We start from the raw sequence: 26,137 nt of genomic DNA, 5'->3' as shown, positions 1-26,137 counted from the left end.
TGATAGGTGAATTACATACATTGGAGTCAGTTTCTACAACCACTCCTTGAGCAATGAGCTCGTCAATAATTTTGGATAAGGCTGCTACAGCCTCAGGTGGCAATCTGTACTGTCTAATTCGTGGCAAGACGATACCTTGCTTGAGAGTCACACGATGGGGTGTGATTCGCATAAAACCTACATCAGTTGGACCTTGCGCCCATAAATGCTGCGGAACATTGGACAATCTTGGATCAAAATCTCGTAATACATAGTGACCTTTAAAATCCCTTAAAAACATACGTATTCCTTCTGGGGAGCAGCAAATAACTGCACCTAATTCCTTCAATGTTTTGATGCCTAACAAATTTTCTGGACATGACTTCGTAAGTAACAAATCAGTAGTTCGGGACAATGGACCAACTTCTAGAGTAACTGGTTTTGATATCTCGTTTACAATAGGCTTTCCTGAAAATCCAAGGGAAACATTTCTAGAGCCTGAGAGCGGAGCCCCTGGAACCTCGTCATGACTGATAGTAGTCCTACTTGCCCCTGTATCAATCAAAAACTTTCTGTCTTTCCCTAATACTTGACTATGAACATAGGGACCCTCTTGATCTACAGGTATCTCGATGAGAGGCAAGCCTACCTCCCTCTCTAGGCTGTTTCATGAATACGGTTGATAATCTGGATACTCTGACTGGGCATACTGGTACATTTGCTGTGTAACATGCTGTGTTGCAGCGATAGGCTGCGGTGCTGGAACTGTCTGTTGTGCATTCTGTGGTGGCTGAGAAGTCTGTGAAACTTGCTCTTGTCTAGGCGGACGTGGTCTTTCTTTAGTTTTACCAGTGGCTATGTTGTGTTTCAGAACTGCACATTCGTTTATGAAATGACCTGGCTGCTTACAATAATTGCATGTCCCTTTAACGGGAGCTGCAGGATGACTGGCTTGATTCGGACCCCTCTTCTGACTGTCTTGTGGAACAGATTGTGCAACTAGTACTTTCATTTTCGTATCTTTCATACGTTTCCTTTCGTGTTCTTGCTCTTCCCTGATTCTATTCTGGTGATACTGGAGCATCTGTAACATCTGGGACGGGGTACTAGCTTGCCAAGTACTTTCGACTTTCAAAACTCGATTCTTAACTTGTGGGCTTGAATTCTCGACTAGTTTAGTAACAAAAAGATGAGGGTATGACTCGCTACCTGTCTTCAAACCACTGTTGATGATAAAGCATTTCTCGAATCTAGAATAAAAATCACTAGTATCTTCATCCTGTTTCTGTTTGCATGCTGAGATTGCATCCCAGTCTTCCTTTTTCGTGGCTAATAACCTTGGCAAAACCTGAATCAATAACTCTGGCAATTCTTTACATTTCTCCCCAAGACCGGTACCTGGTACTCGTATTTTATCTTCAGCTTCTAGAACTGCCCAATCGATCTTTTTCTCTCCCACCTCCCATTCTTTTTCCTTGAGTTTCTCATATACCCCTGCGGGCAACAGGACCTTTAGCATTTTAATAATATCTGGATACGTGTATTCTCCCATACGGAGCATATCTTTTAATTCTCGATGGAACCCTGCTGGATCTTTGTCGTGACAGGGAATTAATTTCTTCATCTCTAAGAGTTCCATCTTTGTGACAGGGGTGTAAACAAATACTCGTTGCATTTCACCACCCGCTGTCCTAACTGGGTGTACTTCTCGTAACGGATGCTGTCTATCTATGTAAAATGGTTTACTTTCTGGAGGTGAGACGTGAACAAAATGCGGGTTCAGAAACGTTCTATATTTGTGGCGCTGTTCTAGAATGACACTAATTAAATCGGTACCTAAACCTTTCCATTTATACTGGAGTAACTCGTTCAGGACATCATGTAACGGACCTGGATCAGAATGTTGACCCTCATACAGTGTAATGAGGTGCTGGATCATATACATACCCACCAGTCGCTGCTCGGCTGGGGGCAGTTTCAGAAACATTTGTGCCACTATTTCGTCTGGAAAAGTGGTAGAATCAGTAATCCATCGGACTGCTGATCGGACTAGTTCTTGTTCATGCATGGTACTAAATTCACTATAACCGATTCGTGATTTCAAAATGTGATCGGTGGCTTGAAATACTTGTTCCAGAGAACCTTGTTCTGGTGCTGGAAGATGGAAGACTTTCTTGTGTTCTAGGCGTGAATGTCGGTCTGGAAATCTAGATTTACCTACATACGCTATTCTGGCGGTATTCTCGTCTTCTGCTTCTTCAGTATCAGAGTTACTTTCTTTCTCGCTTACTAGTGCTTCTTTGCGTTGTTCGTGTAACCTTATTATTTCTTTACGTATTTTCTTGTACATACTCTCTATACTACTGATGGTCCTGTGTTTACCCTCGGCTATATTATCACTCCACCTTGTCAGAACTTTCATTTCGGTCGGATCTTTAGTCGGACAATCTTGTTCCCTTATTAAGCAATTGATTAGAAACTTTAACAACATGAGCTGGGTCTCAGCTTTCCTGAGAGACATGATTTCGCCAACACTTTCTGGATCTTCTCCAGTACGGATGAAACGATACATTCTGTCTAGATCTTCTTTCATATTCGGTAAGGTGGCCAGATACTCGGTCACCCGTCTTACACGCAATGAATATAAAACCATATTGTCTTCGCCTGGGACTGGATCATAACAGCATTCGGTAAGAGCTCGCCTGATGTCTGCAACGGACTGATATTTGGGCGTACGCTGTAACGCACGTTCATGTAACTCGACTAACCCTATACGTTTATTTGGCGGCGGGGTGCCAGGAGGACCTCCTCCCGCGGCCCCTAAACTGGAATCGTTGACTGATACTCTTCGTGCTGGTAGAGTGACTGATGTAGCGGGAACTTGTACTATGGGCTGGACCGGGGGTACCGTAACAGGTGCTGTAACAGGTGCCCCGGTGGCTGGAGGAACAGGTATTACATTATTTACAGGAGCTGGCGGAGCAGGATTCGCATATTCTGGGACTGTGTCGTCCAAATAGGACGAGAGAAAAATATCAGCTGCGGTCGGTTTGTGACGTAGCTTAATCGGAACTAATGGCGGCGGGAAATTACATGGTGCTTCCGGGGTTGCTTTTGGCAAGCCCTCGGCAAGAAGAGGATACATACCCTTAATGAGTGCATTTCTCTGTCTGTCTGACTGTTCGGCTTTAACTCGTTCACCTACTTTGATTAATTCCCTTTCTTGGGCTCTTTCTGAGGATTCTCTACTTAATTCTGACTTTCTGATTTCTTTTTCGGTTCTTTTATGAGATTCTTTGCGCCATAACTCGATGGCATCTTTCTGTGACTGTCTGGCTTTCTTTTTCCATAACGCTTCTTCTACTCGCATGATGCATTCGGCATCCCACGTACCTGATACGGGCCATCTATACTTTTCCTCTAACTGTTTGGTGTATTCCACCCATAAATCTAGATACAATATGGCACTTATGCCATGCTTTTGATACATGAAATGACCTGGACTGTCCCTAGGCGGGACAGGAACTGTTTCTTCGAGCAGACCTTTTCTAGTTTTTAACTGACGTAATCTTGAGAACAGAGGCATGACTGGACTGGACTGGAGTCTAGACACAATACAATACACAATCAACACAATAATAACTGTAATACGAATCATTCATACCACGACATTGAAAACACATGAAATAACATTTAGAATAACAGTTCGGACAAGATACTACCTGAAATACTGAGAACAAAATACATGAATTTCTCGAGAACAGAACTTACTAGAGCAGAAACTAGAATGACTGGATGCACTGCTAAAACAGTACTAAACTTACCGGTCCCATAAAGAGACACGTCAGGACCCGCATCCACCTAAGTGGACACTTCGTGTTGGATCTGCGTACCCAAACCCACGGACCAGAGACAAATTAATTGACCCTGTCTAGATACTACCCCAGCAACGGTACTCACCGGGCAGCAAGAACGGAAGGCCTCGGACTGGACTGGACTGCTACGACGACGGACGGACGAACTTCGGACTTCAGTTACAGGTGGGCCTCCGGATACCTCGGACCTTGGACTCTTGGCTTGGGCTCTGGTCGGGACTCGCCGCGTTCCTCCACCGCCTCGTCTGGATGCTGGACCGCAACCTCCGTCTCCTCCGTGGGCCTGAGGGATACTTGAAGCAGAAATATCTGCCACTGCGCAGGATGGTTCCGTCACGACTGCAGAGGATCAGGGGGCTTGCGTGGCTTCTCCGGCGCGTGGGGAAAGGGCAAGTCCCTATTCGGGCGCCATTATGTGGTAAATAAATAATTAAATACCGGTTCTATTTTTGACTGGATGCAATATAAACAGATAGCTCAATAAATAAGAGTCAAGATACGAGGTAGCTAGAGTTGACAGGCTTTAATTAAGCATAAAGGACTGGAACAGGACAGCCTGTACGGGGATGGGATGGCAGCTGCCTGGGGCAGGGACAAAGGAATGGCAACTTTTAATAACAGTGCACAAGTATATATAGTTAAAACATTTTCATGGCATTCAATACAATAGGCGTAGCAGTAGGCGGAGTTTGTAGCAGTCGCGAAAGATAAGGCATGAAGTAGGTGTAACAAGAGGTGTGTACAAGGCGGATACATAGACATGTGATGCAAACGTAACAGAATATGTCATAAAAGGGGTGGAAACATGGAGGGGGCTACCTAAGGAGCCGGGACCTCTGACCTAGTGGTGCGCGCAAGCTGGCAATGACGTGTTACCAGGAGGAGCTGGGGCTATGACTTCTGCACTAGAAGAGGAGACGAAAGTCTGGAGTGTCAGAGCGACATGTACCTAAAGCCTATCTAGTATCTAGTGTTTAGAGAACATGTTGATAGAATCCAAAAGTTATCAGGGCAAAGGCTAACAGACACTAAGACTGGTGCATGCATAATCCTACATGTAGTGCGGGTGCAGGGAATATTCTATGAATATTAATACAGTATTTCTCTTACATGGAGACATAAAGGCTAGACCATGACGGAAACTATTGATGCGATTCAGTAGCTTAGGAATGCAGAGAAGGAGGGCTGGACTGATAACTAGAATCATAACATACTCTTGGCAGACTGAGAGGCAGAGCCAGGCCGAGCCGGGCACTGCGAGGCAGGAAGTAAGTGAAGGGTGAGGGATGCAGGTGGGGGCTGTATCGCTCCTCGGAGAGGGTTTCAGGAAACAGGAGCTGAATCTGAGTCCGGGCCCTTTTGAGGCCTAGAAACGGGGACTTTTCAATGAATTAACGTGCACACTGTAAAACGTGGCAACGTAGCTTTACATAGGCCTGATATTCGTTGTATTCACGAAAAATGGAAACTGGCATACTAGAGATGGACACAACTATAATTGCGTCTTTAATCGATCAGAAAGGGAATACATGTATATCGATCATGCACATATAACGTAACATGGGGAACACGTAGGCACATATAACATGGCAAAATTTACTTTTCCACATGCCGACGACGCGTTCATTCTCGCCAGAACCCCAGTCCAGCTTCAACGGGTTCTGGATAAGTACTGCTCGTTCATGGCCAGCCTGAACCTTAGAGTTAACACAAAAAAGACTGTGATGCATGCTGGCACAAAACGGAAAAAACCCAAGAAAGTTTACGTGGACAAAATTCCCCTTGACCGAACAGAAACATACCCTTATTTAGGGATAGTAATTGATGAAGAATTTAAATGGTGGGAAGCAGTCAACTCGCGTAAACTCGCTTTTTTAAAGGCTGTTGCTGCAGTGAAGGCCTTTGCGCTACGGCTGGGCAAGAGACCCCCGGCTGAAATGCTCAAAATATATAACGCAAAATGTTTGAGCATTGCAATCTATGGTGCAGGGGTCTGGGGTGGGGCGAACGTAGACCAGCTCCAGAAAATCGAAAATTCATTATTAAGGTTTCTGTTAGCAGTCCCGAAAAGCACCACAACATTTGGGTGCCACCTCGATCTGGGTCTGGATTATATATCAGACATCATCAAAATTCAGCCAGTTATGCTGTGGCGTAGGATATGGGCGACTGAACAATGTCATCTTACAAGATCAATTGTCCAAGACTGCATGAAGCTCGATAATATGGGGAAGATCAGGTGGTTGGTTTATGTTAAATCATTTTTAACTGACATTGGACTTGCAAGATTTTTCCTTGATCCACCAACAATACTGGACCTCTCAAAAAAAGATCTAAAAACAGCTTGCCTGTCGCATTTGTCTCAAATGCGTCTGTTAACAGAGATAGGCATCGCTGTACAGTAGGTTTCCCTGTCAGTGCAACTTGTTCCCACCATCCAGCCATACCTACAGTATAACCTAAACCAGTATGGCAAATTTTTGTTGACCCGTTTTAGGTTTAACGTGTTCCATCGTATGATTTCCTTTCCTTCCCAAAACGACTGGTCTCCTAATTTGTCCCCCTGTCCCTGGGATTTTAGTTCTTCGCAATCTACCATCTATGTACTTTTTTTTGTAAATTTTATGTACCTCCGCGCAGGCGGTGGATAGTACCGATCTTGAAGGCGCTGAGGTTGCGTCAATGCCGCCCAGCTTATTTGGCCCTTCAGCTTTTGGAGAGCGAACCGATGACCAAACCCATAATTTACTTTCTTAAATTTTGCATTAGACATCGCTCCAACCTTTGATAAATGATTAGTCACGATGACAACAGATGAGTAAGTTGGAGAAGTCACAGTTTATTCAGGCATAATTGACATTTGACATTTCGCTGTTTACAGGGGATTTTAATTTTGTTGATGTAATTGTGAATACTTGCAAAATCAGCTTTTAATATTTTGATTATTCAAATTACCATTTTTTACTTTTTTATTGTTTTTAAAATTAACTATGTAATTGATGTATGCTATGAACTTTTATGGTATTTCGATAATAATGGAATACCGAATAAAGACGATTTAATTTGATTGCTACTCGTATTAGTCTCTTGCTCCCTACCCTAATACTACCCGATCAATCGGTCTTTGTTCCGGGCAGAGCGATGTCACATAATTTACGTACTTTTTTTTCAGTTCTAAATTCGGTACACAAAGACCAACCGATGGCGGCCATTTTCCTTGATGCCACAAAAGCCTTTGACTCTTTAGAATGGGATTATGTGTACCGAATACTGGAACGTATGGGCTTTCCGACAATATTTATTTCATGGATTAGGCTACTATATGAGGCTCCAGTGGCCAGAGTGCTTATTAATGGCAGACTTTCCTCTGAATTCTGTCACTAGAGGCACTAGGCAGAGGTGCCCCCTGTCGCCGCTCCTGTTTGCCATAGCTACGGAGCCACTTGCAGCAAAGTTGCGGCAGCATCACAAGGAAAGAGCACTGAGATGTTTCCAAAGACAAATACTGATATCCATGTACGCAGACGATATTACTTTATATGTTGGAGATCCCAGCGAAAACTTGAATCCCATTCTAAGAGAATTTATTCGTTTTGGTAGACTCTCAGGAGTTCAAATCAATTGGGGTAAGTCTTGTATATTCCCACTCACGGCATCTACGAGACGATTCGGGCTAGATTACCCTATTGCTTGGTGTGAGGGAGACTTCAGATACTTGGGTATCACTATCCACATAGAAAAAGACCGAGATGAATTATTGAGAGCCAATTATGGCACGACGATGACTCGCATTGTGGATAACATTACGAGATGGATCACCCTGCCCCTTTCCATGGAGGGTAGGGCGTCTTTGATAAAGATGGTGATCCTCCCACAATTGTTATATCTGTTTTTAAACATTCCTTTCTACCCAAGCAGGTATTTTTTTCAACAACTCCGAACAGAACTCATTAGATTAGTGTGGGGTGGAAAATTGCCTAGGCTAAAATGGGACATTCTCACTAGGCCATACAATCAGGGCGGATTTGGCGTTCCCGAATTTGAACTTTATTATCAAGCTGCTCAGGCTCACTTTGCCTTTTTCTGGGTGCGACAGCCTAGGTATATGCCCCAACTGGCGGCGGAAAGACAGTGGCAGTGTCTGCACACCGCTAGCTGGCTCGCTGGCTTGCTGAAACAAGAGGGCAGAATCAATTTTGGGACAGATAGAGCGCATTTGCTGAACGTGCGCTTTTAATATAACTTGCTTTTAAAAATACTCGTGTGCACGATTTTAGAGTGCACAGCTCATAATTGTTTAATACCTTTTTTAAAATTTATCCGGAGTGCTGGTCTCGATTCCTGTGCCTGCCCGCCTCGGTCCGACTCGGTAATTCATTACCGTTGTGCGGAGGGCGGACAGGTGAGGGCCAGGCACTTCCGGGAGCGGTTAGCGCTCTAGGTCTCAACTGGGGCTATTTAGCCATCGCCTCACAGGAAGCGCGCAGCGTTTGCGCGCAGCCTCATCACAGCCGAAGACCAGCCAAAGAGCTGCCCGTCTGCGCCCGTCCGCGACAGGACGGGGCGACGGGGCGGTAATTCTACATCATGCCGGCTCTTAGTGCTAACATCCATATCAGGTATGAGGCCTTGCAGCTGAAAACATTAAGGCAATTCTCCTCCCCATGCTATCTAGAGAATAACAGACCGTGTTTTGGAGGTCCATTCTCATGCAAAAAATGTCATTTTTCTTCGATGCTATTTCCTGATTCCCAAGAACCCATTAAGTCACCACATGATTTGCATTGCATTCTTATTAATGTTCGTTCGATGCCCAAACACCAAATTGAGATCTGGGACCTAATACATTCTTTGACCCCAGATCTCTGTTTCATTACGGAAACTTGGCTAAAGCCACATACGGTATCTGCCATTAATGTAGGAGTGCCTATGGGTTACAAACTTCAACACTTTGACCGCCCTGATAAAACTGGCGGTGGCATCGCTATAATCTATAAAGAGTCTCTTAAATTAGACATTTTAGATAAACAATGTAGCAAGGAAATGGAAATTATGATTTTTAGAATTACCCTCCCTAACAGAAAGACCAGCAAAGGTGCTCTTGTTTATAGACCACCTTCTCCATGTCCCAGCTTCTCCACATCTCTTTTAGAGATGTTAGGCCCCTATATACGGGCCAACGAAGATTTTCTTCTCCTCGGAGATTTTAATATTCATACTGACCAACCTGATTCCATTGGGACCAATGGTCTGTTTACTGATATGGCTACCATTGGTCTTACACAAAGGAATCAGGATCCCACTCATGAAGGTGGACACTGTATTGATTTGATATACACTAATTTTGATAATATATTGTGTTACAAACCCACCAAAGTCAATTGGTCAGATCACTTTTTATTACACTTTACTATTTTTAAAGTTAACAATGGTCCTCAGAAGACTTTTTTACCCCCCACTATACGTAGACAGTGGCAGAAACTTACGCTAGGGTCGCTAGAAAAGGTGTGGAAAAAACCTGAGATTAGAGATACTGAGGATGTAGAACATAAGTTAGCTATGTTTCAGCATTCTCTAACTGTGGCCATAGATAAAATCGCCCCTTTGAAAACTTTTAGACAATTACCTGTGGCCAAACAAGAAAAATGGTACACTGAGGCTCTCAGGAAAGAGAAACAAGAGTGTAGGAGGATAGAAAAGAGATGGCGGCGATCACATACGGAGGAGAACAATAAGGCACATCGAGCAGCTCAAACTAATTATTATAAACACATTAAAGCTGCCCGCAAAAATAACATTGCCCAACAGCTCATTGAAGCCGGAAATTCTCCGAAAGAATTGTATAGGATTTTGGAAACATTTGTAAAACCTATGGCTTGTATAAGTCCTGATGACTTCTCACAAAGTCTATGTGATGAAGTCTCATTATACTTTGAAAACAAAATAGAGACCATCCAAGGAAAAATTTTAGTATCCCAACTAAATAGTGACACTATGAATGTTTCCTCCCCCAGCAGAAATGCCAACCTTACATTAACCACATTTCCTCCTGTCAACACTGATGAACTCTACACCATAATGACCCAAATAAAATCTGGTTCGCCGGATGATCTCATCCCCGTTAAAATCTTAACTTCCCTCCCTACCCTGCTAGCTCCCTACATTCAGGATGTAATTAACCAGTCTCTCAAAGAGGGAAAAGTACCAACTGAATGGAAAATTGCAGTGGTGAACCCTATTCGCAAGAATGCGGCTCTCCCGTGGACGGAACTTTCCAACCTCCGTCCCATCTCCCTTCTGCCATATTACAGCAAGATGGTCGAGAAGCATGTAAATGCACACCTGTCGAATTACATCGAGGCAGCGGGCGGCCTAGACCACTCGCAATCTGGTTTTAGGCCCAACCATAGCACCGAATCAGCCCTCCTGTCAGTGACAGATAACATCAGAATGTCACTGGACAGGGGGAGCTCAGTGATTCTGGTGCTATTGGACTTATCCGCTGCCTTCGATACGGTGTCGCATAAAATTCTTCTCGACCGTCTGAAGGGAGCGGGAGTAAGGGGGACCGCTCTTGCATGGCTTGAAAGCTTTCTTGAAGGCAGACAACAGGGTGTCAAATTAGGCTCCCATAAATCTGTCTGCAGGAAGCTTACCAAAGGTGTGCCACAGGGCTCATGCTTGAGCCCCACGTTATTTAACGTGTATGTGGCCCCTCTGGCCGAGATCATTAGATCTTATGGGTTCTCACCAATTTCCTACGCTGACGATACTCAGCTGCTGTTTCCCTTTCAAACCATCACACCTGCAGTCATGCAATCCTTTCAAAATGGCATGAGGGCGGTAGCTGGTTGGATGGCCCAGAACTTCCTCCAGTGCAATGTGACCAAAACGGAGGTCATGTTGTTTGGAGGGGCCACCCTGCTATGGTCGCCGGATTGGTGGCCACCTGAGTTAGGACCTGTCCCATCGCCTAAACAGACCATCAAAAATCTGGGGGTACGACTGGACCAAAATCTGATTATGAAAGATCATGTCAGTCAGGTTGCGGGAACGTGTTTCCGCACAATTGGTCTTTTACGGCGTATCTTCCCTTTCCTACCGAACATCCATAGGAAAACGCTGGTACAGGCTCTAATTCTTGGGCGGGTAGACTATTGCAATAGTCTACTTAGCTCCGCCAACCATGAACAACTACGCAGACTGCAGGTGGTGCAGAACACCGCGGCAAGACTCATCCTGAATGCTCCCCCTCGTACCCCTTCCCGTCCCCTCCTCTGCCACCTTCACTGGCTTCCAGTGCGACAGAGGGTGAGTTTTAAACTCTGCTGCATTATGCATAAGTGTATTTATGGGTCTGGTCCCAAATATCTAAAAGACATTTTTTTTCCTTTACTCTCCCGGACGTGCTCTGCGATCCAGCAACACTATGTTGCTACATATACCAAAAGTTACCAGAGCAAGACAGGGAGGTCGAGCACCCTCCCTAAAAGGCCCCCTGCTGTGGAACTCTCTACCTCCACAGCTGAGACAAACTTCCAATCTTCTTTCCTTTAGGAAGGAATTAAAAACTTTCTTATTCACATCTGGTTAACTTGATCTCTTCCTCTGTCATTCCTCTAATATGATTTATCCCTCTCACTCAGGAGCCACGCGCGGAGATATCCCTTCGGGGCTGATTCAGGCGCGTTATAAGAATATAAATAAATAAATAAATAAACACTGGCTGGCCCATCCAATCCCCATAGAAGGCGCGCTGTATGCCTTAGTCCTGGGCAAAGACAAGACACCCTCGACTGTGATGAGCACAGTGACCGCGTGGACCCGGCTTGCTGCTAGATTGGAGGCTGAAATGCTATATGCGCCGCTTTTGCCTCTCGCTTATCACCCAAATATGCCGTTACTGCAGGAAGCGGGTTTTCGCAGGCTGCTCCACAGTATCCATGTCACGACATGGGGCGACCTATATCAGGATGGAACATTCCGCTCTATGGCACATTTATATGAAGGCATATAGCCATCTCCACTTGACGTCTTTCTGTACATTCGACTACGGCAGGGACTGAAAGCGCTTACACCTGATTTCCCTCGTGAGCCTCAGACTTTTGCTCCCTTGCAGCACTTACTCCAAGACGATACGCCTAATAAACTGGTATCGACAATATACTGATCAGTCCACACACAAATAGATGCCCCACCATTATGGGCTAGAATAAAATGGGATCAGGAGCTTGAGGTGCCACTTACGGACAGGCAATGGGAATTTTGTCTCCAACAAACAGAGCGCATTTCTTCTAGCAGCAGATATAGAATTATACACTATAAATTTGTACATAGATTGTATTACACTCCGGCCCGAATGTGTAGATTTCAACTTCGCACCACTGACAATTGTGACAGGTGCCACGCCCCAGGGGCTGACTTTTTACATCTGGCACGGGCATGTGATGCAGTACAGCTATACTGGTGCCAGGTGTTCGCAGCACTGTCCAAAATGATTAATACAGAGATAGACCCCTCCCCTATTCTGGCTCTACTGGGATATGTGGAACCGATACAGGAAGCACATCGCAAATTCACTGCACTAGCCCTATTAGTGGCTAAAAGGAGAGTTGCATGTAGATGGGGCAGGGGCAGGACCCCAAAATTTAAGGACTGGCTGCGTGACCTTACTTATTGCCAGGAACACATAAATGCATATTCTGAGTTACTGCCAACCACCTCACGACCTGCAGATATCTGGGCCCCATTGCAATGTTACCTATTAGAGGAGAATGGCGCTACTGAAGAAGAGGTGACTCCCGCTGTGGAGTCTTGAAGGTTCTCTATGACGTATGCTTTAGGCGCACATGAGAGCACACAGCACTGAGAATGTGGGCTTGAGATATCAGAATGAGTAATGTATGAGTTGTAGCTGTGGAGGATAGAGCTGTTCTGATGTGCAGGCATGCATTGCATAGCATGCTCTCATGTTATTTGGAACCTGGGTCTGGGAATTTCATGCGCTTTTTATTATGTTAAGAAAATATATGCTCGGGCTCCTTGGTTCTATACATGCATTGTAGATTTTGGACTAAAATGTGTACATGTGAATGCACCCTTTGATGATGTATTGTCGCTTAAAACTTCCAAAAATAAAGTGTTAAAAAAAAAGTACTATGTATTTCCAGTAGACAACGCTTACCTCTTCTCTACCACAGAATTTTACACTCGCCGATAAAGTAGCACCACTTCCTCTACCTTACCCTTCACTCAAGCTCGGGTTAAGCTCTATTACTCTCCCAGCGATAAATTTTAAACCAGGAAACACATTGATCCCTATGCTTGAAAGCCAAGACTTCATAGACTGTCCTCGCTATGCATTTATCCTTTCACACGTAGTGTCCCTAAATAGTGATATATACGACGATACCACCGCAGTATACGACGATACTACTTTTTTGAAACAGACTATGCGATGTGTGACTTCACTTGCCACGCTTCCTCTGCCTGCAGACAGAGTGACCAGCTTCACGCAATCCTCTAAAGCCTTTTCAGGACTACATATAACGTAATACGAACTCAATAGATGTTAGTCGTAATTCTATACATTAACTTCTGTATATTTCTTTCTATACATTATCCTGGCTAATTCCATAGCAACCACTACTCTGCTACCAAGTTATGTAACTGATGCAGTGCAACTCCAAAAATAATTTCTAAAACCTCATCTTTCCCTGAAGTCACACATTACACATATATTCACCAGTGAGGCCCATAACACTGATTTCACTTACACACTTTCTCTCTCTTCATGGATTGATGAGATTCAAAGGAGAGCAACTGGATCATAGCGGGGTGCCTAAATTAATCCTACCTATTTACAATATGTACATCTGCAGTTTAAATTCACTTATCATGGTATTCATTTTCTACGATAATTTTATTAGACACACCACCATTTTATCTCATGCGATAGATCTACTAGTGGAAAATTAGACCAGGGATGAACAAGACCAGCTTAATTCTTCATTTAATCTAACTTTATTTATAGAAGATTCTCTCGTCATGACTTTAAATTTTATTTGCGTAGTCTAACAGATTAAGTTCAAAAATGTTATTTCACACATTAAAAGATTAACATTTAAATCTCAGAATGGAGTTAAGAAAAATATGACATTTAATTAGATTCAAAGGACATAGGTATTACCAAAAGACATAATAGTTCCCCGAACTCTGTTCTACAACTACTTTACTTGCCTAAAAGTGCCATTTCTACTCGCTCTAAACCCCAATCCTAAAATATAACTGGCAGAGTTCTTACTTGGCAGAGTTCGATCAGCAGTCCGACAGCATGTCAGGATACAAAGATGAAATCAGAAAAGAGAGTTTTTTCTATCATCCAGATGCAGTCTTTTATACCCTTTTTTACTAACTAAACTATCTACATTTTATATCATTTAGGGTCCAGCAAAGCTCTCCCAAGGGGTGGAAAGCAACATTTTCATTATGTCACCCCATAACTTCCTGTAGAGTCAGCAAAAACTGAATCGTCCATTGTTTTTTGAAGTTTTCCTCATCTATGTTCTTTAAGTCGATAGTTTCACAAAAACTCTCATGATCCCAACACGGACTTCCATTTTGTTGGCAGACATTCAGGGTTCCAGGGCTAACCGTCCTTGAACTACAGAGCGTAGGCACAGGCCATGCTTTTCTGACTGCAGCATCTCGCAAACCCAGCGCCTGCGCATTTTGCTTCAGTTACCAGGCCTCAAACCGCTGCCATTGTCAAGAAGGCCTCAGAGGCCCACAATAACTATTAATTATTGAATTAAAACCCATTCTGTTAACCTCCACCTTTACTAAAGTATCCCTGTTAGTTGTTACCTAGCAATAGAAAGCACATTTATGCGTGATATACTCACTTATATCCGGGTTTTGGCCACAAAAAGACGTAAACAAAAGCACATTTATGCCGCATCCGATTAATTTAATAGCTGCTTATTAATTAGGGACATGACAATATCACAAAATTAGTTAATTATGATTGCAACATAGGCAAGATTAGTAGCAAGTCCTCTTCTCTGATAATGCACATTGAAAATAAGATGCATAGGCTTTTCTGTTTTCAGTTTCTATGGGTTCTAAATTATGTTTTTTTTCCAGTGTTTTGCAAACTTTTAAAACATTTTTTTATTTTTTTTGCTCTGTAAAAAATCACATGGCTAGTGAGTTTATTTCATTCTCTTGCTCGTCCCTATTGTCATTTCTAATATCCATCTATCTTCTCCTTACTATTTTTTTTATTTGTTCTTTCAGGTAATGTTTCAATGTTTTGCTCACCTCCAAACCTTTCTCATTTCCCATCGATCTCTTTCCAGCAGTCTAGTCCCAGGTTGTGCAGGCTGGAGGTATGTTTGCATCTCATTATCTCATAAATATTTGATTGCATTTTTTATTCTTGTAAAACATCAAGTGTAAGCTCTTTGAGCGATACAGGTTGCAGGGAACATCAATTACATAATATATATGGCATATGTAGAGCACATCATGGTTGAGAAGCATTGCCAGTTACATCAGTGTCAGAGCAAGATCTACTAACCCCTTTTATGCCTTGGACGTAACAGTTACGTCCAAGGTTGTGGCGCTCCGGTGCCTAGGAAGTAACTGTTACGTCCAAGGCCCACTATTTTGAAATCCCTCTGCTGCAAACAGCCTTGAGAGCTGGTGAAGAGCTTTCCCAGCTGCCCAAGGCACTTTTTTTCAGTGTGCTGACAATCAGCACGTATGGCATGCTGATGCCACAACAGTGAAAGTAAAAATTGCTGATCGGCTCATTTTACTTTCACTGCCTACATGCTCCTGGGGCTATCTCACCCCCGAGCACGTAGGCAGACAGGAGAGGTATCATTGAAAAGGGGAGAATTGAGTGGATCTCAGCTTGGGGATCGCCGCAAAAAAATTAAAAATTTCTCACAGTTCTGTGTGGGTACACCATGCTGGCATAATTTGCCTACCACCTGACGTTCCCCTCGGTCTCCTGAAAAAAAAATGATCCTCACTTGTTTGGGTGGCCAAGGGTCTGCGACTGGGAAAGGCCAAAAACGTAGCGATTGAGGAATTAGCACTGTGAGCTCTAAGCACCATATATTTTTTTATTTTTTTTAGGCGATTCTGCATTGGACACCCAAACAAGTGAGGTGACATTTTTATTTTTTAGAGGGAATGCTGGGTGGTAGGAAATTTGTGCCGGCATGGCGATCTCAAAGGGAAATGTGAAGATAATATAATTTTATTCGCAAAATTTGAGATTTCTAGGGGATTCTTGGTAAGAAAATATTGGTGAATCCACTCAAGCAACCCCTCCCTGGACTCTCCCAGGTGTCTAGTTTTTAAGAAATGTCTGGGTTTGGTAGGTTTCCCTAGATGGCCGCCAAGCCGGTGATCAAAAGCGCAGGTGAGTCCCTCGCAAAACCTTGCCTTTTTGTGATCGATAATTTTGAAGTCTCCACAGTATGTTTTGGGCAATTTCCTGTTGCTATGTTTCCCTTAGTGCCGGCTGAACTAGGGTCTAAAATGCACAGGTAGGCACATTGCGAAAAAAGGGGAGAGGAGTTGGCCTAACGGCTAGGGCTGTCGCCCTCGAACCTGGGGAACTGGGTGTGAGTCTCGGCAATGACAGCTGAACATCCTATGATTCTGAGCAAATCACTTAATCTACCCGTGACTAACAAAACTGAATGTGTCCTCATGTAATGCAACTGTAGCGATCTTAGGCGCTCTGATACCCAATTCGGGTCAAGTTTGCGATATATAAAACTCTGTAAAAAAAAAAAGGGTCAGTTTTCCTTGCAAAAAAATGTGACCACTTTGATTTTGTTTTTGGGCCGTTTCCTGTTGCGGGCACTAAACCTAGCCACAGGTACCAATTTTATCTAGAGACTTGGCGGAATGCTGGGTGGTTGGAATTTTGTGGGTCCCCACAGATTCCAGAACTTTCCATCACAGAAATGTGACGAAAATCTTTTTTGTTTTACAAAGTTTGAGGTTTGCCAGGGATTCTGGGTAACAAAACCTGGTGAGAGCCACACAAGTGCCCCCATCCTGGATTCCCCTGGGTGTCTAGTTTTCAAAAAATGCCCTTGTTGCATTTTAACCCATTATCTGTCACGGGCACTAGGCCTACTCACACAAGTGAGGTGCCGTTTTTATCAGTAGACTTAGGAGAATCCAGAATAGTAGAACAAGTGTTATTACCAGTTCTTTTTTACACACTGTCTTACATTTGGAAGGCAGAAAGGTGTAGAAAAACAAGACATTTTGAAAAATGCCCCTTAATTCACATGCTGGTATTGCTATGCACAAATTCCGAGATGTGCAAATAACCACTGCTTCTAAACTCCAAATCTTGTTCCCAATATGAGAAATACATAGGTTTCCTTGATACCTATCATTCACTCTTTATATTTTACCAAATGAATTGCTGTATACCCAGTACACAATGAATAACCATTGCAAGGTGCAGCTCAGTTATTGGCTCTGGGTATCTCGGGTTCTTGGTGGACCTACAAACCCGATATATCCCCGCAACCAGAAGGGTCCTGCGAATATAATGGTATACTGCTTTAAAAAATCTAGCATAGTTTGAAGAAGTTACAGGTGAAAATGTAGGCACAAATGGCTGTTGTTTTCAACTCAAATTCAATATTGTTTTATTTGAACTGTTACTTTCTATAGGAAAACCTTGAAGGATCTACACAATTGACCTCTTGCTAAATTCAGAGATATGTATTTTTTTCATAAATCTATAGCTTTCCGGGATCCATTATTGGTTTTACACCCATTTCTACCACTAACTTGAAGGAGGTTGAAAGCACAAAAAATATGAAAATAGGCTATTTCCTAGTAAAATGCCAAAACTGTGTAGAAAATTTTGGTTTTCTGACAAATGTCTGCCTGTTCCTGAAAGCTGGGAAGATGGCGATTTTAACACCACAGACCCTTTGTTGATACCATTTGCAGGGAAAAAACTGACGCTGTCTTCTGCAGCACTATTTTCCCATTAAAGTTTTTTTTTTGCGGTATTTTGCCTAATTTCTCTCTCCCCTCCTGGAGAATCCACAAACTCTGGGGGCCTTTAGAATACTCAGGATGTTGGAAAAAAAGGACGCTAATTTAAGTGGACAAAAAGGTACGGGTGCCTAAGCGCAGCCCCCCCCCCCCCAAATACCCAAAAAGGGAGTGGCACAGGGGGACAAAAGGCCTGGCAGCAAGGGGGCTAAGGTAATGGGTGATCACAGGGCAAGGAGGATGGTGCGTCAATAAAACATGCCAATCCTAAATAGCAGACAGAGCGTCAATAAAACAATACATTATAAGGAAGTAGGATGTAAGGAGGAGGCAGCCGGGAACACGTAAGGGTAGATCAACATAATGTCTAATCCATGCAATCTGCCAGCCCGGCTCCTGGTCCCACCATCAACAGGGAAATGGAGATCACATGAACAGGACGATATACATCATACTTGGGTACAATTGTACATGCACCAACTCAAACAGGCTGCAATGGCATGCATGTGGTCAGAGTTTGGAGGGTCCCTTGTGGGTGGCATAACACATGGTGCAGCCCATGGGGGTCCCCTGGAGTTCCTGGACCCTAGGTACCTAGTGCCATATACTAGGGACGTACAGGGGTACACCAGCAGCCAATTAGGAATGTACCAAGGTACTCACCATAGCCAATATAGGGAGGAAGCCCAGTGACTGGGGTCCTGATTAGCAGGATCACAATCAGACTAGTCAGAAAAACTGTATGACACCAGCAAAAAGTGGGGGTAGCCATGAAAGCAGATCCTACTTTGCCACACCCTCACCCATTCTCCCCACTCCTCTAGAGAGTAGCATGTGTAGTTTGTTATCCTCTGCTCATGCACAGTGCAGGAGAATGAATGAATGAATTACTTAATTAATTAATTAAATTTTTATTGTTTGGTTACTAAAAACTATTACATAAAACCAAAATACAAAATCACAACATTACAAAAGTTAAAATCACGAGAAAATACAGGTTAACTGGTTGCTCCGTAAGTACTGGAGATACCGGGGTAAGGGATCATGGGCCGACAGGAGACTATAGCCCGACCAGTAGAAGGCATCAACATTGCACGTGCTTGAAAGATAAATTTTCCAAAGGCCGCCATGTGCTTTACCGTGGACAGGGTGAAAAGACGGCTGAGTCCCTCCTTTGCAGTGACCCAGATTGTCTTAATAAAGGCCTAAGATAAAGACTGCGGGGCAGGCGCAGGGCCGGGAAGCAGAAGAGGAGGTGGGCCAAAGACTTGCGTTTATACTTACAAAGCCTACATTCCCGGACTCCTGCACTTGCTTGACCACAAGAGTATAGTTCTTTTAGGGGCAATGGGTGTAGTCTGTAAGCCAGAATCTTATGGAGGGCCGCGCGGCCCACGGCCTGCGAGAGATAAAGTTTAGCAGTGTGCAGAATGTGCGGGAGACACAAAGTCTCATGCAAGCCTTTTCTTCCAAGCGACTCCAGGTCCAGTTCCCGTGACTTCGCACGCACTTGTTTTTTATCGCTTTTTTGATGGCGCAGTATTTAACCTGTTCTGGGTTCCATGAATCAATCGCCAGATTGAGGTGGACCTTAGCTGCTTCCAGGGTTGCCGACCACGGATTCCCTGGCTTGCTGAAAATGCACTTCAAAACTGCCTTTAGAGTGTTCTCCTGAGCCGCCGTTGTTAAGAAGTAATCTTCCAGATTTTGCTGGTTCAGTGAACTCCAGGCGTACAAGGGTGTTTCTAGTGCACCTCGGGAGATGGAAAAGTTTCTTATATGCTCTACAGTGAATTTTTTCAAGATCATTGCTTAGTTTGCCCGGAAATGCCTGTAAAGCATAACTGAGTGCCGGCATAAGCTTCGCTTTGAGTACTCTAGTGATGGCCATGGTGGATGGGCTGTATAAGGATGCTTGCAGCCAGGGGCGGACTGGGAACTGAAAGCAGCCCTGGCAAATTTTGTCAGACCAGCCCCCGTCCCGTGTGCAGCGAGCGAAGGAGAGAGCCCAACCGCTACTAGGGAGATTTTTGGATTCACTGCACTTGCCACATAAGCCAGCGTTTACTGCACAATTTGCAGATTTCTACAGAAAAACATATTTAGCTCAACAACATCAAAGATTAAACAACAACAAGATAGTTGTGAAATGACAGACCATTTGCAAAGATGAGCTGGTCACTTTTCAGTTGCTGGTTGCTGTATTCAGGTCTGTTACCAGTGGGTGAAACATTAACCCAGGCAATATTAACGTAATTTTAGCAAACTGAACCAAAAAGTCATCAGATGTGCCTTTTATTAATGTTTTTTGAAGTAATAGTGCCTTTTTTCGCAAGCGGTGTCTGAGAGATACACCCAACAAAACCTTAATGTAATATACCACAAATCACAGGAGTAAATACATGGAATGGTTTCCTTAACAGCACATGATTAATCCAGTAACCAATAAACACTGGAATAATCCTTAATCTTGAGTTCTGAGCAGAGTCGGCCTTTGCCAGGGTAGTAAAAAAGTAGAAAGTTGGAACCTTCGCTGCTGGTGAATAAATAAGGTTATGGGGGAGCCCCTTTTGTGCACACAGGGCAGCCTGCTGCTGATTGCATAAAGAGTAGTGACTGGCCTCTGAACACATCTTTACTCCCCCCACTCTACTGAATTATGCACAGATTAGCATTTTTCGTTGGGGCCAGGTTATTTATTGGAGAGGGTGGGGTTAGTAGCGTGTGTCAGGAGGGGGTGAGAGGAGAAGGCAGTGCAAGAAAGCAGGCTGAGGGGAATTAAAAACTGCACCTGCCGCAGTACTGGAGTCAGGGACTCTACTGTCTTCAGGACCTTAATACAGGCAGCTCCCTATACCCATCTGAAAATTGGTGGCCTGGGCACCGCTCGCATGTGCCAAAAGTCGGCCCTAGTTCTCAGCTAAAATGGTACTCGCCATAAAGCGCTTTAACGCCTTGTGTTGTTGAGAGCAGTAAGCGCTGTGTAAATGCAATCAGAGTAGCGCTATGTCTAAAATCAGCCACGCGCCTCCTGTATTACGTGCCGCGCGCCCCTTTTCTGCAGTCAGCTAGAAAGGCGGTGGGCGGGCAGACGAGGCCGCATCGGCGATTTAACAACATGGTCTAGTCTTATTTCAGCTCCAATCTTCTGTAATCATGATAGGCGTTAAATCTGTTTATCTCAATTCAGACTTGGAAGAACGGTAATTCTTTATGAGCCTACATCTCAGTTGGTTGTGGGAGTGCGTTCCAGTGTGCTCCCTGCTGCGACAGAACCTGCTGGGTCTAGGGCGTAAGCTTTATTGTTATGTTATTTGGGACTCACTGCTCTAGGGAAACTGTGAGAGAGAATCTGGAAAAGCAAGCCCCTCCACCCCGCCAAAATGCCAGGGGGTGCTGAAGTGACAACACTCGCCCTTTGACCCCTAGTGTCTACACAGGGTTGTCCCCTTGTGCCACCCGTTGCCCCCTGCTGTGAGGTCAAGTAGATGACAAGAAATGGAAACTACTGCCTGTTCTTGTCACTACTTTCATGACACCCGAGGCCGCAAGTACAGTTGAGCAAGCCAAGGTTGAACCCCCCATTTCTCGCCATGGTGTGCACATGTCAGCTCCCTCACACTGCCTACAATATCCCCTTAACCTTGTTGTGGCAGAACTGCCACTGCACAATCTATGCCCAATCCATCATTGGCCTCTCTGCTGATTAATACGTGTTCGGTATTGTAACAGTGCCTGTCACCATCTGCACTCTAAGGACACATCTAGTTGATTTTGTGCATGTACTTCAGAAGCCGCATATGTTAAGGTTTTTATTTTGCAACATAGATGTGTAGTGCAGACTGAGTTGCCCGCAGTAGATTCCAGCCTCGACATTCGGGAGAAAAGAGACTTACGCAGTGGGTGCATTAGACCACCATGCTGCTAACGTACCAGTTCCTTGTCTCACACCTGACCACAAACTATTCCATTTTAAAATGTAAACCTTGATATCAGCTTGACCTCTGCAGAGCTGACAGATCACACGTAACACACCAAAGGGCCTCTGGGTGATGTAGTCTTTGCTTCATGTGAACTAATGCACCTGATAGGGAAAGCCTGAGACAGGAGTCGTGCTGTTACTTAAATTGCCCCCTGTGGTAAATATAATGATGAGAGATGCGTAATTGCGTGCTGAAAGGGTCTCAAGATTAAAGTACTCCGTAACCCAATTCCCGGCTCCTCTGCTGACAATCTGTGTTGCCGCATGAGTCCATTTACTCTGCTAGAATCGCCGCGAATTACAAACCTCACCGAGAAGTACCGGACAAAGTTCATGCTGCTCTTCCGGTTTGTGCATGCGACAGTCACTAGCGGAAGTAAACGAACAGCGTGACACTGAACAAACAACCTGTACTCACGAGCAAGGAGAGTCCTGGCAGGCGCAGATAGTCCACGGTAACATGGGCGCTACGCCACAAGCTCAGGGGTGAGTGAGTGGCAGCACAACAATCCTCGCACCCCGATATCTGACGCAATACTGCAGCGATTATCTGGCCCCTCATTCCTTCGCATTTGGTGTACTCACCTGCGGGCGGCGGACTGGGGGAAATTAAATTGCGGGGTGCCGCTCTCTTTCCTGGCAGTCCCGGTCTCCCTCTCTGGCCTGGCCTCTGAATGCCTGCCTCGACCTCCCCTCAGAGTCACGCGCACTTTTTCCCAATCATGCGCAGGAGCCCTGAACACTACCAGGCAGCCAGCAGACCACCCCACCCTAAAAAAAAAGAGAGGTGCGCGCAGACGCGGAGGCGGTGACATCTGCACGCTGCGTGCCGCACGTCTACAACGACATCATCATCATGGTCCGGTGACAGACAGGTCAGGTGGTGTAGGGGTGTGAGTGTCATGAACAGTAATGAGTAGGGCGGAGCCGCGGCTGCGGCCTGAGCATAGTAGCAGCCTAGCCTGTCTTAAATAATGAAATCATTAATTTGAAATCGGCGCGTCGGAGCACGCGTGAGAATGATGAATCGTGCTCACAGGCCTCAGTCAGACAGGAGGCCTGATTGTGCTTAATGTAAGCACTGTGTTCTGTTGTTGGGGCGGATTTGGACTGACCGAGACTCACGCTCGGTCCAAATCGGCCCCAACAACAGAACCGGCCCCCCTGACACAAAACCGGCCCCCACCCCATCCAGCCGACCGGGGGATTGCCCGGTGCCCGGAATGACCAGTCCGGCCCTGCTTGCAGCTTGCAAATGGCGTAGGTGATGGATTTACCTTTGGCCTGGATTGACTTAAGCTGGCCACTTGCGCGCCCTGATTCCTGAAAGCAAATGCCTAAGTAGGTGTACCGCTGCGTGCTTTCCAAGAGGAGATTGCCTAGCCTCCATTTTAAAGATTTTTTCCTTGGGTAATGACCAAAGATGATTACTTTCGACTTGGTTGGATTTGCTACAAGCCTGTTTTTGTCATTGTATGCAGCGAGTGCTGTCAGCGTCTTTTGTAGCCCCATTCTCGTGTGGTCCAAAAGGACCAAGTCGTCGGCATACTGCATAAAATGAATTTTGAACCCACCAATCTTTGGGGTCGCCAGGGCAGCCCCAGTCAAGGCCTTCTCCATATCTGCTGTATATAGATTGAATAATAGTGGGGCTAGCACGCACCCTTGTTTAAGGCCTCTGTCTGTCTTAATCTTGGCGGATGCGTGGTCCCGCGAAAGTTTGATTCGCACCCATGTTCTTTGATAAAGGGACTGTATCGCTCTTAACAGGACCGGATTAATGTTCCACTGGGCCAACTTGTGCCACAGAATGGCGCGGTCTACCCCATCAAACGCCGCCGAGTAATCAATAAAACCGGCAAAGAGGGGGAGGTTTTTACTTGACCGTGCGCGATGCGCCAGATAAGAAAGGGCAGTGATGTTGTCAACCGTGGCGGACCCAGCTCTAAATCCGGTTTGGCAGAATGGAAGGATGCCTTTAGCGCTGGACCAGTCTGCCAGGTCCCTCAAGATGGCACTGGCATAAGCTTTTCCCTCAATATCCAGCAAGGCGATCATCCGACAGTTGGAGGGTTCCGATTTTGGGCCTTTTTTATGGATAGGCTGTAAGAGCGAGCCTCGCCATGAGTCTGGAACATCCCCCTGGAGCCAGCATTCAGAGTACAAGTAGGTCAGATTTTTGGACCAAAAGTCGATGTTTGCTTTGAATAGGTGACCAGGGAGACCAATAGGCCCTGGAGCGGCATTTTGTCTGATTTTTTTTATAATGTTAGCGACAAATGATTTTCCTGGTGGGGGCAGCTCCTCATGGGCAGGTCTGAGTTATCTCCAGCTATAAATGCTTCGTTTTGCATGTAAGCCGGGCCATCGTTGGTATACAGTGCTCTCACGTGCGTGACCCAGGTGGAGGCTTCAAGGGAGTTTTCTCTGTGATTTGGGCCGCGGCCCAAATTGCATATGAACTTCCAAAACTCCTGTGATTTACCCGGGCTCAGTACGTCAAAAATTATTAACCATTGTGCGTCGCAATGGGCGCGTTTTGCTGCCAAGACCTTCTTTGCGTGGCTTTTTTTCGCTTCTTGTAATCGGATCTTGTTTAGACTTGTCCCGATTGTGTGTGCAAGTTTACGTTGCTTGTTTAATTTTTTGGCACTTATTTTAATTTCGATGTTAAGGCCATATGTGGGTACAGGCTGCATGTGCGATGTGCTATTCAAGCTCCCGCGAAGAATCCCCGCCAGAGTCTCTGTTGTGGCGTTCCAAGTTTCTATGGTGCCATTTTTTTGTTCACTCGGTGCCCAACCTTTCCACTGATCAGCCCAGCTGTTAAATCCAATAATTGTGGGCTGTTCCCATTTGATCCTTCTGGGCAGTCTTATAAGTTCTTCTCCATCGGCTTCTCCAATGATTTCAAGCTTGTAGCGATGGTCTGCTATGAGGTTCAGAGTAACGGCTAACGCAGCGTGGTCGCTGTCACTACGTGGATGTACTGAGAAGTTTGACATTAGAGTTTGAAGTTTGCCACTTAAAATTATATAGTCGACCGTGGTTCGGTTGTTAAATGTTGGACCAACAGTCAACCCAGGGTTATTCTTCAGAAGGACTGGGTGCGTAGTCTCCAAGTTGTGGGCCTTTAGTAGGGCGTTCAAAGTGTTAGTGGCCTCACCCTGGAGCCTACTTGTGGTTAAGACCCCAATATTGTGGGTGTTAAAATCACCAAGAATGATGCATTCAAGGCCAGCGAATTGCAGCAGTAGACGCTCAATGTGGCGTATCAACGTGGCCGTGTGAGATGAAAGCCCTTGGGGGTTATGGTAAATATTGATTAATAGAAGTGAACAATTACTATTTGTAACCCGGCAGCCTTTCAAAATGCCTGCCTGAATGTTATCCGGCAGGTTGGATATTTCTGCGAATTCCAGATTGAGTGAGTGTTTTATATAGACGCATATCCCACCCGAAGGTCTGCCAAAAATGTTGAGCTTTTTTGCCGGCTTTCCATACTCGATTAAGCAAAAGGGGGTGGTGATGGACAGAGTTTCTGAATTAAGCAGAATACTCTTACCCAGTCAACAGATCAGGGCTTGATCCAACACCGTTTTTTAGCTCACTGCACCATCCCAGCTCAGAACCTGGCTACATGCAAATTAGTCTGTCCCTGGCCCAGTGCATCATGGGAACAGGGCAGACCAAACTACCAAGCCAATTCTTTTACTGGAAAGGAAACAAGCTTCCGGGAACAGAGTTTCTGAATTAAGCAGAATACTCTTACCCAGTCAACAGATCAGTCCCTGGAAGCTTGTTTCCTTTCCAGTAAAAGAATTGGCTTGGTAGTTTAGTCTGCCCTGTTCCCATGATGCACTGGGCCAGGGACAGACTAATTTGCATGTAGCCAGGTTCTGAGCTGGGATGGTGCAGTGAGCTAAAAAACGGTGTTGGATCAAGCCCTGATCTGTTGACTGGGTAAGAGTATTCTGCTTAATTCAGAAACTCTGTCCATCACCACCCCCTTTTGCTTAATCGGCTTTCCATACTCGGCATATCCTCTCAAAGAGAGGGGATGGATTAGCCAAGTTTCTTGTATGCAAATTATATCTGCTTCCTCTATAAATGACACCGCCGTTTGTTTAAGGAGCAATCGCCTGAGCCCCTCAACGTTCCAGGAGAAGATTTTCAGGCTCGTCGGGGACCATTCACAGTGCAGGAGAGTATGCAGCCACCTCTTAGTGTCCGGCACAGAGGCCGCTTTCCA

General features: G+C 45.0%; 1 pseudogene across 1 annotated transcript in view; it reads left to right on the top strand.

The window, feature by feature from the left end:
• The window catches only part of LOC144792339 (uncharacterized), a 272,076-nt pseudogene that overhangs the window by 241,768 nt on the left and 4,171 nt on the right, over nucleotides 1-26,137 (top strand). Inside the window, exon 2 of the transcript XR_013602539.1 lies at nucleotides 15,153-15,244. The product of XR_013602539.1 is annotated as an uncharacterized LOC144792339 (transcript). The remainder of the gene's footprint in view (nucleotides 1-15,152; nucleotides 15,245-26,137) is intronic.

This window comes from Lissotriton helveticus, chromosome 11 (genome assembly GCF_964261635.1).
Source record: "Lissotriton helveticus chromosome 11, aLisHel1.1, whole genome shotgun sequence".
Classification (NCBI taxonomy): domain Eukaryota; kingdom Metazoa; phylum Chordata; class Amphibia; order Caudata; family Salamandridae; genus Lissotriton; species Lissotriton helveticus.
The sequence above is the reverse complement of the archived record's forward strand: the minus strand, read 5'-3'. Positions and strand labels throughout refer to the sequence as shown.